This window comes from Onychomys torridus, chromosome 9, assembly GCF_903995425.1.
Source record: "Onychomys torridus chromosome 9, mOncTor1.1, whole genome shotgun sequence".
In the NCBI taxonomy this organism is placed as follows: domain Eukaryota; kingdom Metazoa; phylum Chordata; class Mammalia; order Rodentia; family Cricetidae; genus Onychomys; species Onychomys torridus.
This window is the reverse complement of record NC_050451.1, coordinates 46,656,637-46,673,717: the sequence shown is the minus strand read 5'-3', so window position 1 is coordinate 46,673,717 and position 17,081 is coordinate 46,656,637.

The window sequence follows — 17,081 nt, the reverse complement described above, 5'->3', positions numbered from 1 at the left end:
GAATGTCCAACTGTATGTAAACACGTGTAAGATGCATAACATGAGTGCTAAGATGATGAGGGGTAGGAGCATTCTAAGAAAAACAGAGGAGGAAATAACTGAGTTGACTAGTGAATGTGTCTAATGGTGTGTAAATTGAGTCTTGAAATCTCACTAGGGTTTACCAGAAAATGAAAAGAACATTCTAGGCAGATGGACCATTTGACATAAATGTACTGGGTGTACTCACAGAGGTGGATGATTGCTCTCGGAAAATCATAACATGCCAGGCTGCATGGATGAATGGACAAGAAGTTGTTGGGAGCCTTGGTACTTCAGGGGAAAACTTGAACTTTGGCAGGCAGCAAGGATCTGCTACAGCAGTCTCTTTAAGGAGGAATAATTTTCTGGTTTAGTCTTTTTTTTTTTTAAGTAGCTTTGACCAAGTATGAAGAACAGGTCAGTAAAAAGAGAAAAGGAAAGGAAAAAATTAAGTTGAGAGAGGGCCTGGAGAGATGGCTCAGCAGTTAAGAGCACTTACTGCTCTTGCAGAGGACCTGGGTTCAATTCCCAGCACCCACATGGCAGTTTGCAACCGTCTGCAACTCTAGTTCCAAGGGATCCAACACCTTCTCTGCCCTCTGTGGGCACTGTGTATTTAGGATACATATAACTTCATGTAAACTCACACATATACATAACTATAAATAAATAAATAGATCTTTTTTAATTAATAGGAAAAAGCCATAAAGAATGGTGGAGGAAGCCCAGACTAAAGTGTGGAAAGGTGGGGACATACAGGACCCCACAGAGATAGACTCTGAGGACTTCTATATTTAAGGATGTTAGACATGAGCATCCAAGAAGAACCAAGGTTACCTCCAACACCAACCTCAGTGATTGAAAAAGTAATGGAGGCAGAAGAGGAAGAGTCAGTGTGGCGGCCAGAGGGAGAGTATTGATTTGACTTTGGAAATACTGAATTTTAGAAAATATCCAGGTAAAGGAGACTGACTTCTTAAGACAGTGGAATAACTATCCAGGAGAAATGCCAAGGTTAAAGATGATGGAAAATATCCCAGAGAACTGAAGAGCAAACTTCTGAAATAGCAGGGTGGAATCATGTAGCTGTCCCTTGGAGAGCGTCTGCATTCCAAACAAGGGCTGGAACGCAGGAAGAAGCAGAAGTCATCAGAGGTAAGAAGAGAAGTGGAAACCTGTCACCTCCCATGACAGGGTAGGAGGCAGAGGCTCTACGTGTGTCCCACAGTCCTCTGTGACTGTAGGTAAGCTCCCTTACCTTTTAAGAACCAAGTGAGCTTCACTGCTGCAAGTTGTCCCTGATTCCCCACGGGGAAAGAGGTTGGGTTCCCTCGGGTTCCTATTAGACTTGGTGTGCACCTTCATTCCTGCACTTACAGTGTGGTTATACCTGCGTGGGACAGAGTATACCTTGCCCTCTAGGCTATGAACTGGAGACAACACAGATCCAACACCTAGCCAGTGTGCAGGCAGATTCAATAAGGATTTGCTGAATAGATGCTAACGTTGAGCACATAGTTGCTGAACCCTTTACAAGATCTAAGAAGTGACAGTAAAGGGGACAGATGAGCACCTCCCTCTTAGAAAGCCTCTATGCTAGCTTTGAGGTTAGGAGTGCAGAACAGACGAAGCACCCAGAAAAATTAGTAATAAAGAGCGTTTCTTTTCTTCTGGGTTAAGTGCATTGGAGGAAAGCCAACTCGGTGCCATCAAAGAGGATTCTGAGATAAAAGCTGGGTGCTGCTTGAGGTCAAGTGAGATGAAGAGTCGCTGAGAATGTGGAGTCTGCATGGAGACCTAAATAAAAAGAAGGCGACTGTGCAGAGTCCAGGAACAGGTGCCCAGACAAGGAAAACAAACATTTTATACAAAAGATGTACAAGGCAAAGAAGGTCACTTGAGGTGGAGCATGTGAACAGAGGCACACATGGAGGGATACAATCAACAGAGTGTGGCAATGTGGGACAGACCTGCTCTTACAGCAACTGGTAAAGAAACAACTTGGGTCTTCTCCTACATGTCCTGGGAGGCTTCCAGGTGATTCCTATCAACAGACTAAACTGGTCATAACTTTTTTTTGGAGATCTATTGGATTTTGTAAACAGAATCACGTGGATTGGGTAGATAAGATATGAATAAATATGGGCAAGTGGATTGTAGGTGAGTGTATGATGGATGCATGGGTGGAGGGACAATGGGTGGTTGCATGGGTGGATGGACAATGGATGGTTGCATGGGTGGATGGACAATGGGTGGTTGCATAGGTGGATCGACAATGAGTGGACTAAAGAAATGAGAAGAAAATAAAAGTGCATCAAATAGAAGTGTGTTGGTGGTTGAGGGGAAGGAGCCTGTTCAGAGAGGCAAAAGGTCAAAGTTAAAAAATAATAAATTACTAAAGAGTAACTGAGAGGACCACAGGGAACACAGTAAAAGAAATGAGAGGAAGGCTGGACTAGGCAGGAGAAGAGACATCAGGAGGAATGAGGAGAGCTGAGAGACACCATGTCAGCCAGCCAGCCTCTGAGGCATGGTGGGATGGAATGGAAATCAACAGGGTCCGCACCATGGAAGTGAGGCTGTGTCAGGACCATGAGGCATCAATAGGATAAGTCTGAAATGCACAGAGGGTTATAACATGGGGGCTGGTAATGATTCAGCCATTACAGCTTGTGATTCTTTTCTCTTGTATCACCTAGAAGCCCAAACACAAGAACGGAGAAAAAGAAGTTGACTTCTGGGAGTTACCAGGAACCAGGGCGAATGACTTGAGAATGAGAGTTGAGAACATTGGCTTCCTGACCATTGACTCAAAACCAGCTACTATGGAGGGTGGGTAGGGTACTGCAGACACAATGCAGAGTAAAACTCCCTTCCCTTGGGAAAACCACTGGGTTGGAAGGAGGTGACAAGAACAAATGTAGTAACAGCTGTCAGACACGACCCACACAGTGAGATAACCCAGGCTTCTAGATGTGCATGGAAGGGGTGGTATAGTTGGACATTGTGTGTTCTCTCAAAGGTCTGTGATTGAAGACTTGGTCCTCAGGGTGGTGTTACTGAAGATGTCAGAACCTTTGGAAAGTGGGAGCTGACAGATGTCCTTCAGTAGTTGAAGGTGTGCCTTTGAAGGAAGCTGAAGAACCAGTCTCTTGAGCTAACTACCTATTTTCTCTTTTCAAGTAAGTCATCTCATGTGTTTTGTCATAGTCACATGAAACTAATATCATGGGCCTTTGACCTGTCCTTGGAGATTTAGGAGACAGGAGTCCTAGAGGAAGGGACTGAGCAAAAGAAGAAGCCAACCAGAGGCTGCAGGTTGAAGGTTCTGGAGAAGAGTGGGGAATCCCTATCAATGATTATCAAGTGAGTACAGCGGGGAAACAGTGATGGGAGAGAGTTTTTAAAGACACTAAAGGGCGGAAGTCTCAGTCTCCAGCCACAGTGAGGACAGGGGCACACTGAGTGGTGGTACACAGGCAACACTGTCAAACTTGGACTCAGATAGATCCCTCTGGCTTCCTAGGGGACCCATGTTGTACAGACCAGGCTACAAACTGGAAGTTTAGGTGTTTCTAACACTATTAGGTTGTACCCCCTGGGTTCCAGGCAGCACATCCCCTAACCATTGGATCAACATTAGAATGTTAAAAGAAGTGATAAAGATAAAATGGGTGTGAGTGTGGTATTGTGTTCCCCCAAAATATTGTGCACCCTAATAAATTTATCTGGGGTTAGAGGACAGACAGCCACTAGATACAGAGGCTAGAAAATGGTGGCACTCATGCCTTTAATCCTAGTATTTCAGAGACAGAAATCCCTCTGGATCTCTGTGAGTTCAAGGCCACATTGGAAACAGCCAGATTTGGTAACTCACGCCTTTAATCCCAGGGAGTGATGGTAGAAAACAGAAAAGTATATAAGGTGTGAGGACCAGAAACTAGAAGCATTTGGCTGGTTAAGCTTTCAGGCTTTTGAACAGCACTCATTCAGGTGAGGACACAGATGCTTCCAGTCTGAGGAAACAGGATCAGCTGAGAAGTTGGCCAGGTGAGGTAACTGTGGCCTGTTCTGTCTCTCTGATGTTCCAGCATTCACCCCAATAACTGGCCTCAGGTTTGATTTTATTAATAAGACCTTTTAAGATTCCTGCTACATGTGAGCCTGAATGCCAGTCTCAGAACCCAGATAAGTATGCAAGATAGCAAGGGCCTTTATCACAAACACCATCTTTTTGCAGCCCAGCTGAGAAGCCAGAGCCATAGGTGTGTTTTATTCCTCCTTATTTATCAATTGCACTAACAAATGAGCATGTTTTTCTCCTGACAAGTAGGTTCTGCCACACTCTGGTCTACATGATGAAGGCGATGGATGTGCCCTGGATGGATACCACCCACCCTGTCCCTGAGCTCCATATTAGAGTCTCCTGGAATTTTATCTAAAACGTGTTTACGTGATTCCTCCCCATGAATCAGAATCCAAGTACTTGGGCCCAAGAATATGCATTGTAAACATACTGATTTGTTGATTTCCAAGGACTGTTAAACCAAATGATCACAAATAAATTGTCTTTACATGACAGAAAGTTTCTGGCATATAGTCCTAAAATTTAAAACTCTGGAATCCAGCTGTCCACAGGACATATTCTCTCTGAAGGCTCAAGGGAGAATACATCTTTATATAGGTCTGTGGTGTTCCTAGATACTGTGTTCCAATTTTTCTCCACCAGAGAAACATGTCCAAAGGTTCCCTTTTTTATAATGACACCAGTCCTTGGATTAAAAGACTACTTCACAAGGGTTGGGGATTTAGCTCAGTGGTAGAGTGTTTGCCTAGCAAGGGCAAGCGCAAGGCCCTGGGTTCGATCCTCAGCTCAAAAAAAAAAAAAAATAGAAAAGACTACTTCACAGTGAAGAACAAAAAGAAATAAAAAGGAAAAGGAACATAACTGGTCCTTTGACACCAGATGAATGAAAAAATGAGTGAAAAAGAAGGAAAGAAAGAAAGAGAAGAAAAGGAAGAAGGAAAGAAGAAGGAAGGAAGGAAGGAAGGAAGGAAGGAAAGAAAGAAAGAAAGAAAGAAAGAAAGAAAGAAAGAAAGAAAGAAAGAAAGAAAAGAAAAGAAGGAGGAAGGAAGGAAGAAGGAAAGAAGGAAGAAAGGAAGGAAGGAAGGAAGGAAGGAAGGAAGGAAGGAAGAAAAGAGGTAGGGAAGGAAAGGACTGCTTCTAGGTATGGTGAAAGTTTATTATAGATATGTGGGAGAGTGTAGCCAGAGGCAAGGACATCTGAGAGAGTCCAGAGTGGACATGACCAGACTGAGTTATGCCATGTGAGATGGGGGAGGGGAGGGAGGAGAGAGAAGAGAACCAGGTGCAGCAGCCAGGAGTCCCAGAGTAGACTAAAGAGGCTACGTAACCAAAATGGTTGATTCAATAGGGAAGAGCAGCTTGGAGAAGGGCATCCCAGCCCCCAGGCTGGAGAAGTTTAGGGTAGAGGATGGGGTGTGCCAGCCAGGAGGGACCTGTAATGGGTAAGGACTGAGGGATGCAGGGAGAACCTGGAGGCCAGTGTCCACTTTCATATGTTAAACAGGCACCTCAGCCAATTGTCCCAGTTTAAAACCTAACACACAGTCACATCACTGTAATATAAGTGCAAAACCCTGGTGCATCAGGTTAAAAGTCCCACACAGCGTTTGGGTAACATAGACTGTTGTGATTTAGATTGTATTCCCTGCATTACGGAACACAAGAAGAACAACTCTTCTTGTTGCTCTGACAAAATCCCTGCCCAGAGGGTCCATTTTAGCTCATGGCCTGAGAGTATAGTCTACCATGGCGGGCAGGAGTGTAAGGTAGCTGTGCACATTGCCTCTTCAGTGAAGAAGTTGAGAGCCATGAATGCTGGCGCTCAGCTCTCTTTCTCCTCTTCATTCAGGGCTCAGCCCACAGGATGGTGATGCCCACACTGAGTAGGTCTTTCTATCCCAGTTAAACTTCTCTGGAAACAGCCTCAGAGACATTCCAAGAGGCGTGTCTTCTAAAACCCATCAAGTTGACAATCATTCTTGTAGTACAGCACTAACCTCTAAGCCAAAATTTCACCCTCTTTAGGGGTTCTGATGGGCCTGCTCATAAAACCTCATCATAGCTGAGCCTGTTGGCTGTTTACCTTCCCTCCTAGAAAGCAGGAGCAGCAAGGGTCATGGGACCCTCACCAGAGTACCCAGCCATAAACCAGCCATATGCAATTCTGTCCTAATTTCACATGGCCTTATGATCTCCCAGGAGGGGCTAGAGAACTTAGGTAGAGAAGAATGGAGGGGGGAGACTTTGCCTACATAGCCTTGGTCAGCATCACTAATGCATACAGACCTCCAAATGAGGCTAGTCTCAGGTTACCTGTGCTCTAGGCTACTCTAAGGTTACCTGTGCTCTAGGCTACTCTAAGGTTATCTATGCTCTAGGCTACTCTAAGGTTACCTGTGCTCTAGGCTACTCTAAGGTAACCGGTGCTCTAGGCTACTCTCAGGTTACCTGTGCTCTAGGCTACTCTAAGGTTATCTATGCTCTAGGCTACTCTAAGGTTACCTGTGCTCTAGGCTACTCTAAGGTTTCCTGTGCTCTAGGCTACTCTAAGGTAACTGGTGCTCTAGGCTACTCTAAGGTAACCGGTGCTCTAGGCTACTCTAAGGTTACCTGTGCTCTAGGCTACTCTAAGGTTACCTGTGCTCTAGGCTACTCTCAGGTTACTCACACTCTAGGCTACTCTAAGGTAACTAACTGGTGCTGTAGTCTACTCTCAGGTTATCTATGTTCTAGGCTACTCTCCGGTTACATATGCTCTTACTCATAACTCCCCCCAACTACTCTGTAGGTAGGCCTAATAAATGCATTGGTTCTTCCCTGGGTGCACTTTGTGGACCTTGGTTTATCACTGGAAGCTTAGAAGGAGGGGTAGACATTTTTTACTTCTCCCCCAGGGAAGGCATTTTAGCGGTACTCTCCCAAAGGCCCCTGTGCCAATTAAATTCATTCACCATGACGAGGTACCATTAGGAGGTTATAGAATACTTATGAAGAAGGGTCTGGTGTAAGGATATCAGATCACTGAGCTATGCATGCCCTGGAAGGCAATATTAAGATGCCAGCGCCTTCTTTTTGATTCTAGACTGCCATAAGGAGAAGAATTTCCTTCACCATCATTTACTCTGCCACCACAGGCCCAAAGGCAACAGGGTCAAGTGACCATTGACTGAAATTCTAAGCCAACATAAACTTTCTGATGGGTTGTTTTATTCTGTCACAGTAACTTACAAACACACAGTTCAACTCACAATTATCCCCAAGTAAGTTTTATGGCAAATGACATTTGAAACATATCATTGCTCTGAAAACTTGGAGGAGATTGTATCAATGCCCCACAATGGTTCCCTAATACCCGACACATTGAATTTTAGTGTTCCTGGTTTAATATAACAGAGAAAGGGCCACGGCATGTAACACATTATGACATTCTGAGAAGTCCAGAGGGCTCTGGAATCCACATTGCACACCTGCACATCTGGCTTTCCAGAAAGCTGCATAGCTCAGATCTCTGGGGGCAACATCCCAAATACAACAAACAGAAAGCTAGTCTTTTCTACCTGAATGAGAACCAGAGGTGGAGGCCATGTCTGTCCCGATGGAGATCCACCAGACTACCTGCCTTAGGCCCAAGCCACACCTGTGGTTCAGAGTAGACAATGGTCACCTGTGCACATGATGACATTTTCAGAAAGAAGATGTTTTTGCATACTCTGGAGCCAGGCTATCTAATTCAAATCCTGCTCTACTACTCACAGAGTAACCATAAACAAGGCCCAAAGTGTCTATTTCCCCTCTGACAATATGGATACAACAGTGACTGCCTGGTGGAGTTTAACAAGACACTAGGAAGAAAGCCCTTGTCATGGACTCAACATGGGACACATGTAAGCTATTCTTATAACCCTCACCACCACCATGTTCTAACTGTGACTGACCAAGACTTCTGGGCCCCCTACAAACCAGCAGCAAATCTCTAGGAGCCGTTCAGCCAAATCCCCCCTCTGCCTTGAAGAAATCAAGTGAAAATGGTCTTGAACACGTGTGCTTGGAGCAAAATTCTTTGCTCATAGTTCACAACACCAAAATGATTCCTCAAGGGTCAGGGTTGGGGAGGAGCAGGCATACTGTACAACCTTGGCATATGTGTGTACGTTCACCTTACTCTCCATTGTCTATTTAAAAACCATTCTTTATTGGGAAGTTTTATTACAGGCCCTATGAAAAGTGGTATGCAACATCTATTAGGCCCTGAGCAATTTCAGATCAGTTGTGATGAAACTGCTCACACTCTGTCAACCAGCAAATCCTGTACCCCAGGTCTCCCCCTTCCCACCATTTCCCTCTTGCTCAGCCATGGCAGAGGAAGCCATATGGTCATCACTCCTCCTCCCTCTTTCTCTGGGACCCACCGCAGAGGCTGGAGGATGCCGATCCACATTACAGTGGAGTCTGGAAGAAGCTGTGCTCCACCATGACTTCTCCTGGAAGCTTGTCCTGTCAGCAACCGATGGATTGGAACGTATGGCTCCTAGCGACCCACCTCCCCCTGCTTCCAGCCACGTATTCATGGGAGGAAACCCAGCCCTCAGCTACTGACAGATAAGGCTGCTCCATCAGTGACCAGAGAAGCCGAGCAAGGCAGGAAGTTACGGTCCAAGACAGGGTCTTTCACATGTTTCTTGAGACGGGGTCTCTGGTAGCCCAGACTGGCCTCAAACTAGATATGTGGCCAAGAACTTGAACTCTTGATTGTCCTGCCAATACTCCCCACATCCTAGAATTACAAGCACAGATCCCCATGCCTGGTTTTTGTAATGCAAAGGAGCAGGCCAGGAGCCCCCTGCATCTAGGCAGGTACCCTATCCACTGAGCTACACCCCCAGCTGCTTCATACATTTTTAAAATGGCATTATTGCCTTTTGCTTTTTAAAAACTACCAAAAGAAGGTAGAGTAACTGACTGCCCAACATGCACAAGGCTCTGAGTTTGGTCCTCAGAATTAAAAAGGTGACCATCCATCCTTGACCTTGTAGTTTCTTCTTAGAATCTACAGAATCCAATCACCAGTCTCGGGTCAATAAGAAAAGGCGAGGAGGCAAAGGAAAATGACCGCCGTGATCTGAAGCAGCAGCCAAGGGCCAAGGGCTTGTTTGCTTGCTTGTTTAAAATCGCATGGGTCAGGCGTTTGTGAAATTTATATGGAATGAAAGGAGAGCACGGCCCCTCGGCCCCATGTCCACCCGGTCTGCTGTGTTATTATTCTGTTGACTCACTGCGTCATCAATCATAAAAATCAAAACTGACTCGTCAGACAAAGGCCAAGGCCTCCCAAAGACCTGTGTGGCATCTGGGATCAGAGCCCTGCTAGGGGACTGAAATCCTGAGTTTCTCCAGGGAGAGACGTCACCTGCGCTATTCTCCGCCCACATGGCAGTGACCCACTTTCAGTGGGGGGCGAGAGGAAAGCTGGGTTACACAACAGTCCAGATGTTTATTTCCCTCTTGATGACTGCTCAAAATAACACTCGCGGATGAAAACAAGGCTGTCTACAGACCTATGTGCTGCAGCGGGACCTGCACACTCCATGCCAAGCTTAATCGGAGCACAGAAGAGTCAGTCATCAGGGGCTGTGTGCCCAGGGCACAACCTAGGCAGTGCATGAGCAGGCTAAGTATGTGTGTTCTGTGCCCCCTTAGAGGCTTATAAAGGAATTCTACAGTGTGTGCGTGTGTGTGTGTGTGTGTGTGTGTGTGTGTGTGTGTGTGTGTGGCCAGCTGTCATATATTTGGCCCTAGGGCTTTGGAGGAGGGCATGGGTACTGTGGACATTCTCTGCTGGCACCAGATATATGTACCCATTACACCTGGTGCTTGTTCCTGCCCTACACTGTCACTTGATACCCCAGGCAGTGTTGTTGAGATCAGGTATGGATCAGCCGTGATCCCTGCAAATGTGCAAAGGATGAATAAATCTCTTCATCAGTCCACTGAAAATCATGATGTGCGGATATGCATGCATGTGTGCATTTTCTGTGCACTCATCCATATGCAGAATGCACAGGACACACAGTGTTAGCATTTACACAGTGTCACAAGTACACTAGGTGTACTAGAACTTCCAAACACTGGGCAGGAGCCCTGGGGAAGGGCAAGCAAGTCAGCACAGGAAGTGACGAACATGATGCTAGAAGTGAGATTCACAAAGCAGCCAGGAGCTGACCGTGAACACGCCTGGCAGAGGTAGACCCCAGATACGGCAGCAAGGGTGCCTACCACTGGTGGACTTCAGAGCTGACAGAATAGAGACAAGCTGAGAGCTGGAACCTGATTACAGACAAGCTGACAGGGGCCTGAAGAGATGGCTCAGTGGCTATATGGATGGAAGAAGACACTCAATATCAACTTCTGGCCTCCACACATGTGTGTGCACATTCACACACACACACACACACACACACACACACACACACATACATACATATATACACACACACCTACACATATACACACACACATATACACACACACCTACACATACACACACACACACACATACATACATACACACACACATACACATATGCACACATACCTACACATATATACACACATACATATACACACATACACACATATACACACATGTGTACACACACACACACAATTTGTTTTTAGTGTAGTGTGGAAAACCAGGAGGACCCTCAGGGCCAGACCAAATCAGTTATCAGTGTCCTTATACTCCTCACACCCCTCAGCCCAGTGGTCAGACTTCCATTGTTGAAAACCCTTAGAGAGAGGAGGGCAGATCAAAGTGGACACAGGAAGAGATGGAAGAAGTTTCAAGAGAATGAGGATCCTGACTCACAGAGGCCACTAGGAAGCCCCGGACATGGCGAGTACAAGCTGAGATCTGAGTGCCCATGGAGGAGTTCCTGGGGACTGGGCAGGGTGGAGCGAGCTTTCAGGGAAGCATAGAGGTTCACAGATGATGACACAATATCAAAGCAACAGACGACCACATGTGCGTCGTCGCTGCCTTCCCGGAGCTCCCTGCGTGGTATGTGAGAGGGAGGGAGATGTGGCTGACAAATCCTGGGCCCAGCCACGATGCTTCCCACATGGCACATATATAAATATTGCTCTCCCCTGCACAGCTGCAGCTGCTCCCTTTAGCACCTGGCTCGGTTTGTCACCCTGCCCTAAGCTTGTCCTTCCAGAGTGGCCCCAACTGCAAGCATTGTCCCCACATTGCCTGACAAGTCTCCTCTGAGCCCAACCATAGGAGTTGTTGAATTGCAGGGGGCCTTGAGGCTTGTCCTCTGCTTACCTGGTTTTCTTTGTCCTGTACTGGAATGACATGTGTCGCCCAGCCAGGGAATTTCCAACGCTGGTTCTCAATGCTGACAGGGGCACAGATTTGAAGGGTAGAGCCTCATTATCCATGCTGCAGAGGAATGAGGCCTGTGGTGAGGTGTGCCCCACAGGCTGTTGGAGTACATACCATCCTTGAAGGGCTCTTGGGTACATACCATCACACAAATGCACAGCATGAAGCCGACAACGACAAAACCCATCTTGGAGGTGTGAGGCAGAGAGGTACCCATGAATAGGAAACTGGGCAACATGAGAAGACCAGAATGGCTCCCACAATCCCACTTCTAAATATTGGTAGGGAATTTTCAATGTAGGCCTTTTCAGGAACCTTTGAAGCCATCTCTTAAACCCTAAGTAGTTTCCAGTCAGTCCTGATGAGACTTCAGATATCACGGTCTTAGTCAGGGTTTTCTAGTGCTGTGAAGAGACACCATGAGCGCAGCAACTCGTATAAAGAAAACATCACTTAACAGTTTCAGAGGTTCTCCGTCCATTATCATCATGGTGGAGAGCACAGCGGTCAGACATAGTGCTGGAGTTAAGAGTGCTATAGCTTGCACGCAACAGGAAGTCAACTGATTGTCACACTGAGGGAAGCTTGAGCAAAAGAACCTCAAAGCCCACCTGCACTGTGACACACTTCCTCCCCCAAGGCCACACCTCCTAAGAGTATCACTCCCTTTGGGGGCCATTGTCTTTCAAACCACCACACATGGAAATCAACAAATCTTCCAAACCAGGACTCTCCTCCAGCAAATCACATCACCCACTTGTTTAAGAACTGCTGTAGAGTCCCCTCCCCAGTCCCCTCCATCTCTGCGACCCACCATGGAGGCTACAGAACACTCACCCACACTGCAATGAAGTCTGGCAAATGTGTTAAACCAAGGGTATTGAGAACATGATGCTATCAACAGCAGAGGAGCTGGAAAGAAGGGGCCCTAGCTTCCTGTTTATCCACTCCCAGCCATATAATTTTGAGGGATGAAAGAAGGTTTGGTCCTCTATTACTGACAGTGAATAAGACAAGGCTGCTCTCCCAGAATTCCAAAGGAAATTGAGGCAAGACAAGAAGGTCTGGTTCAAGACAAGATCTCCATCTTATGTGTGGGGTCTGGTGCCTCAGTTTCCTTGGGTAGAAGATGGGGGTGCTAATACCTGCTCACAGATTGTCAGGGAGGAGGTGCAAAGCGCTCTTGGCAAGGCTATGGCTCTTGCAACTTGTAATGTGATCTTCCCCATGTGCTACTGAGAGGAACAGACAGTAATAGAGTGCCTTCAGTCCTCTCATTACCTGAAATCTCATTTATTTTTATTTTATGGAACTTCTGGAGTCATCAAAGTCCCTGGCAAGACTTAAACACACAGGCTCACACATCCAAGAGAATAGTACCTTGTAGGACCTAGCTCTTCTTAATCACCATCAATCCCCCACCAAGAACTGTTGCTGACGGTGCCTGGGAAGACTCAACTTCCAGTGGTTTATCACCAGAGTCACTCAAGGTGGTCAGTGTCTGAATATCTAGGCAGGGTGAGGACGGGGATTTGGGGGGGGGGGGTGTCCCTCTATGAAGAGTTGTTTTTTTTTTTAATGTTGAAAATCAGGAGGTCTCTGCAATAAACAGAGTGTGAGCCTCCTCACAAAGTAATGTAAACCCGATAATGCTATTTTTAAAAGGCTTTAAATAACTTTTTCAATGCAAAACAACCCACTTAAAGCAGACTTAATTCATTTTATGGGCCAGTTCTAAAGCTGAATCACTAGTGCTCCAAAAGCCACCCTGAACCAAAGGAAGCCATTTCATATGTCATCACCACTGGGTCACTTGTGCTCTGACATTAAACCAATAAGTTCCACATGGCTGGCCCAAAAGGGGTATTCTCTCATGGCTGTCTTTCTCCTTCAGTTCGGAGTGACAGAGGGGATTTCCCTGTAGAATCTCCTGCGCTTCTGACCGAGCCCATTTCTTGCAACCAAAATAAATTCAATTAAATCACAAAGTCCTCATCTGAGTTTTTGGCTCCAAGTGAAGCCAGAGCTCAACTCGGCTGATGTGATTTCCCCGATAAGTTACTGTTCCGGGCTTCACAATGCTGACCTCCAATCCACATTGCAGCCAACAGCAGTTCAGCCAAGGCACAGAGCTTGATAGCCCATGCGCTGCCTTTTAATTAAAATTCCAAGTTGGTGTTTTGTTTTCAAAGGAAGGATGGCAAGGATCAAGGTCACCTAGTGCAGCCAGGCGCCGAGGGGAGGAATGCCCGCCACCAGCATGGTTTACACTCCAGCAGCTCTGAGGAGGGCAGGGCGCTGCCACGAGAAGGATCGCTAACAACTTTCAGAATGGTTTCCGGATATAAATAGCAGTAATGGCATGATATATTCTAGCAAGAAAGACTGGAATAAAAGTAGGTTACTGACTGGCAGATGCCTGCCTGCCAGTGGGCAGTGGAGCATCGGGCCTGGGCTCTTTTGAGCTATATTTAGCATTCGCATTAATGTACTGCTGAACAATGCCCTTTAGGAGAACCACAGAAATCAGAGGAAGAGGGATGACAAAAATTGATGAAGCAGTCACTATGAGAAATCCCTGGGCACGGTCACTGTGATAAATACCTAGCTAAGTCCCCAGCCCATCTCTGCCTTATGGTTCCTGTTAACACTCGGGGTCCATTAGTGAACACTGCTACCTCCCAAAGGGGAAGCCATCTGCATTAGGAGTTAGTAGCAAGCTGGGCCCCCTCCAACCTGACAGACCATTCCTAGAATTAAAACGATGAAAGAGACCGCTGAGCAAGTGCCCGAGGTTTTTCAAGGAACTCCCAGTTTGTGTGCATTTGTGTGTGTGTTGTTTTGTTCTTTTCTATAGCAAAATCATTGAAGTCCAGACGACAAGAAGTCTAGGGGTTTACTCCTTGGCAAAACTTTAAACAAAGCACAAGTCAAAGAACAACCTTGCCCTGGACGGATCCTGGTCCTGGAATCAGAAAATAAGTATCTGGGTGTGATTTCAGCTGTGGTTTTGAAAATAGAAGGGTGGGGGCCCTCCCCAGCAAAGAGCAAGCCAGGCTACCTGACCAGCTCGAGGGTCTCATGACTTGGGCAGAGCAAAGTGTTACCTTGGAAGGATAATTACACCAGCTGAATCTGGTTTTCATGGGGCAGTGGCTTCCACAGAGGGTACAGTGTGTGGGGCGTGAAGAAGTCAAACTGCAGCTTCAACTCTTAGAGGCTGTGTAACCTTGGGGAAAATTCTCCGACTCTCCCAGCCTCTTCTTCCACACCTGTGAGATGGGAATGGTAAGAGAGTTCAGATGTAGTTTGAGTGTGTGTCCCACCCCCACCCCCAAGCGAAAGCTTGGTCTCCAGTTGTGGTGGTGAGGCCAAGGAAGTTTTAATAGGTGGGACCTCGTGGAAAGTGGCACCTGGGACACCAAGAAGGGAATCAAGTCACAAGCCAGCAGGTTTCTATTTAAAAAAAAACCACCAGTTTCTTCCTGCTCAGCTGCAGTCTGCAGTCTCTTCCACCCACTCTCACAGCACTATGATTGCCATCTGCCATAAAGTCCTCATCGGAGCTCCATAGATGTCTCTGTCACATCCTTAAGTCCCCAGAACGGTGATCCAAATGAAAATCCCTCTCTCTCTCTCTCTCTCTCTCTCTCTCTCTCTCTCTCTCTCTCTCTCTTTATAAAGTACCCCAGCCTGGGGCGCTTTGATACAACAGCACAAAACAGACTAACAGTCCTGACAAGAACTGATGGAAAAAGAAAACGCAGGTCAAAGTACTTAACTTGGTTCCTAGCATAGTGTAAATGCTCAAGACCCATTAGTTACTATGATGACCAGAGCTGATAAGTCTCCAAAAGGACAAACGGAATCTAAACGGGGGACCTGGGAATATGCATTTCTCCCTAAAGCCTGGTAGGATGCAAGGCAGACAGGAGGGCTGCATGATCCCAACAGTCTGCATTGGGAGCACCATGTATTCCTGTAAGGACTGAGCTGAGCGTGCTGAGAGTGGGATTATGTGTTACCCTTAGTCCTTCCTCAGCTGAGCATCTGACCCGAGTTCAAGGATCAGACTGAAATAAATCCAAGCCGCTAACTGATCCCGTTTCCACAGAACAGTCTCTTTTTTCAAAGCAATAATGTGGATTGCATTCATGGCACACATTCCCCAAAATAAACTGAGCTTGGGAAGATGTCACTGTGATAGACGAAGCAAAGACCTTTCATGTGTTGAGTAACAAAGAGTCACGGTAAGCTATTTTTGCCTTCAACCCTTAGCGTCTTTTAGCTGAGCTGGAGCGCACTAAGAACAAGATGTAGCTGCTAAGTAGAAGAGGACTGAAAAATGATGAGACAGAAATTTGCTGGCTGGAGGTGTGATTTGTACACAGCTACGCTGAGCTCCTTAGTGATCGGGAACAAGGAGGAGCCTTGTCTGTAGACTAGGGCAGTGAGCATGCTGGTGTGTGGAGAGAGTAAATGGCAGAGGATACCTCCTCAGGGTGGCTACTCTGCAAATCACTGAGAATACCCTCAACCTCTGTAAAAAGCTGTAAAAAGACAGTGCCCTAATCCAAGGGCTTCATAGGGATTAAGAAGGAAACAGGCCTTCTCTTTCCTAAGCAGGGCCTGCCACAGGCTAGCCCAGCTGTCCTCCTTGTCCCAGTGTCTTTGTCCAGATGAACTCAGGTTTCTGAAAACACCAAAGGAGGGTTTCCACTTGATGTCTGCCAGTACAGAAAACTGTCTTGTTTCAGAGGTTAGTGGCCATGAGCCAGGGGTTTCCCTGCTTCTCGGCAGTCACTTTCCACTGGCTGCTTCCCATAGTAGAACCCTTTGCTTTGTATTTTCTGTTTGCTCGCTTGCTTCCGTGATACAGTTGTGTTATGGGTTTTCCCTGCCTCTCTGACGCTGCCCCCTTCAAGTCGACATTATAAACACAGTGTGTCCTTCTGAGAGAGGACTGTGTCCCCCTTCAACATTTCCAGACCTCTTCTCTTCCTAACACTACCTCCCCACCCCCACCAAAAGTCTCATTCCTTTGACTTCAATTATTCATTCCTAAACTCACAGCCCCAAAGTCCTTAGCTAAGGTCCACATCTATCGACCATTTCCAATCATAGAACAGAAGGTAGAACATTCAAATATAGGTAGGCAATAGCTACCGTGGGCTGAATCATGGCATAAGAGGTGGTAGGACCATGACTTGCAACTCCACACTATTATCATCTGCGTGAAAATGGGAGTCCAGGAATTCCTAAATTTCATATTTCACAAAAGAAGCCAAAAGTGCAGATTTCTGACCATCCTTTGCACACTTTCTTTCTCATCTGGGTCTGACAGAAAAGCTCCCTACAAAAGTTGTGGAAAATGAAGACTACCCTGTCATTAGTGAGGTGGTAGCCTAACAGCACACACCGTCAACATTCATAAGCACATTTGTTGAGTGGGCTTTGAGAGGTGGGATCTTCATATGGTCAATGGTACTTGGAAATTAGTCACGATGAGGACTCCAGAAACAAGGACCTCAGGGCCAAAGGGTGAGAGAATGGCTCATCCTGAATCCAAGAAGGGTCCATCCAGAG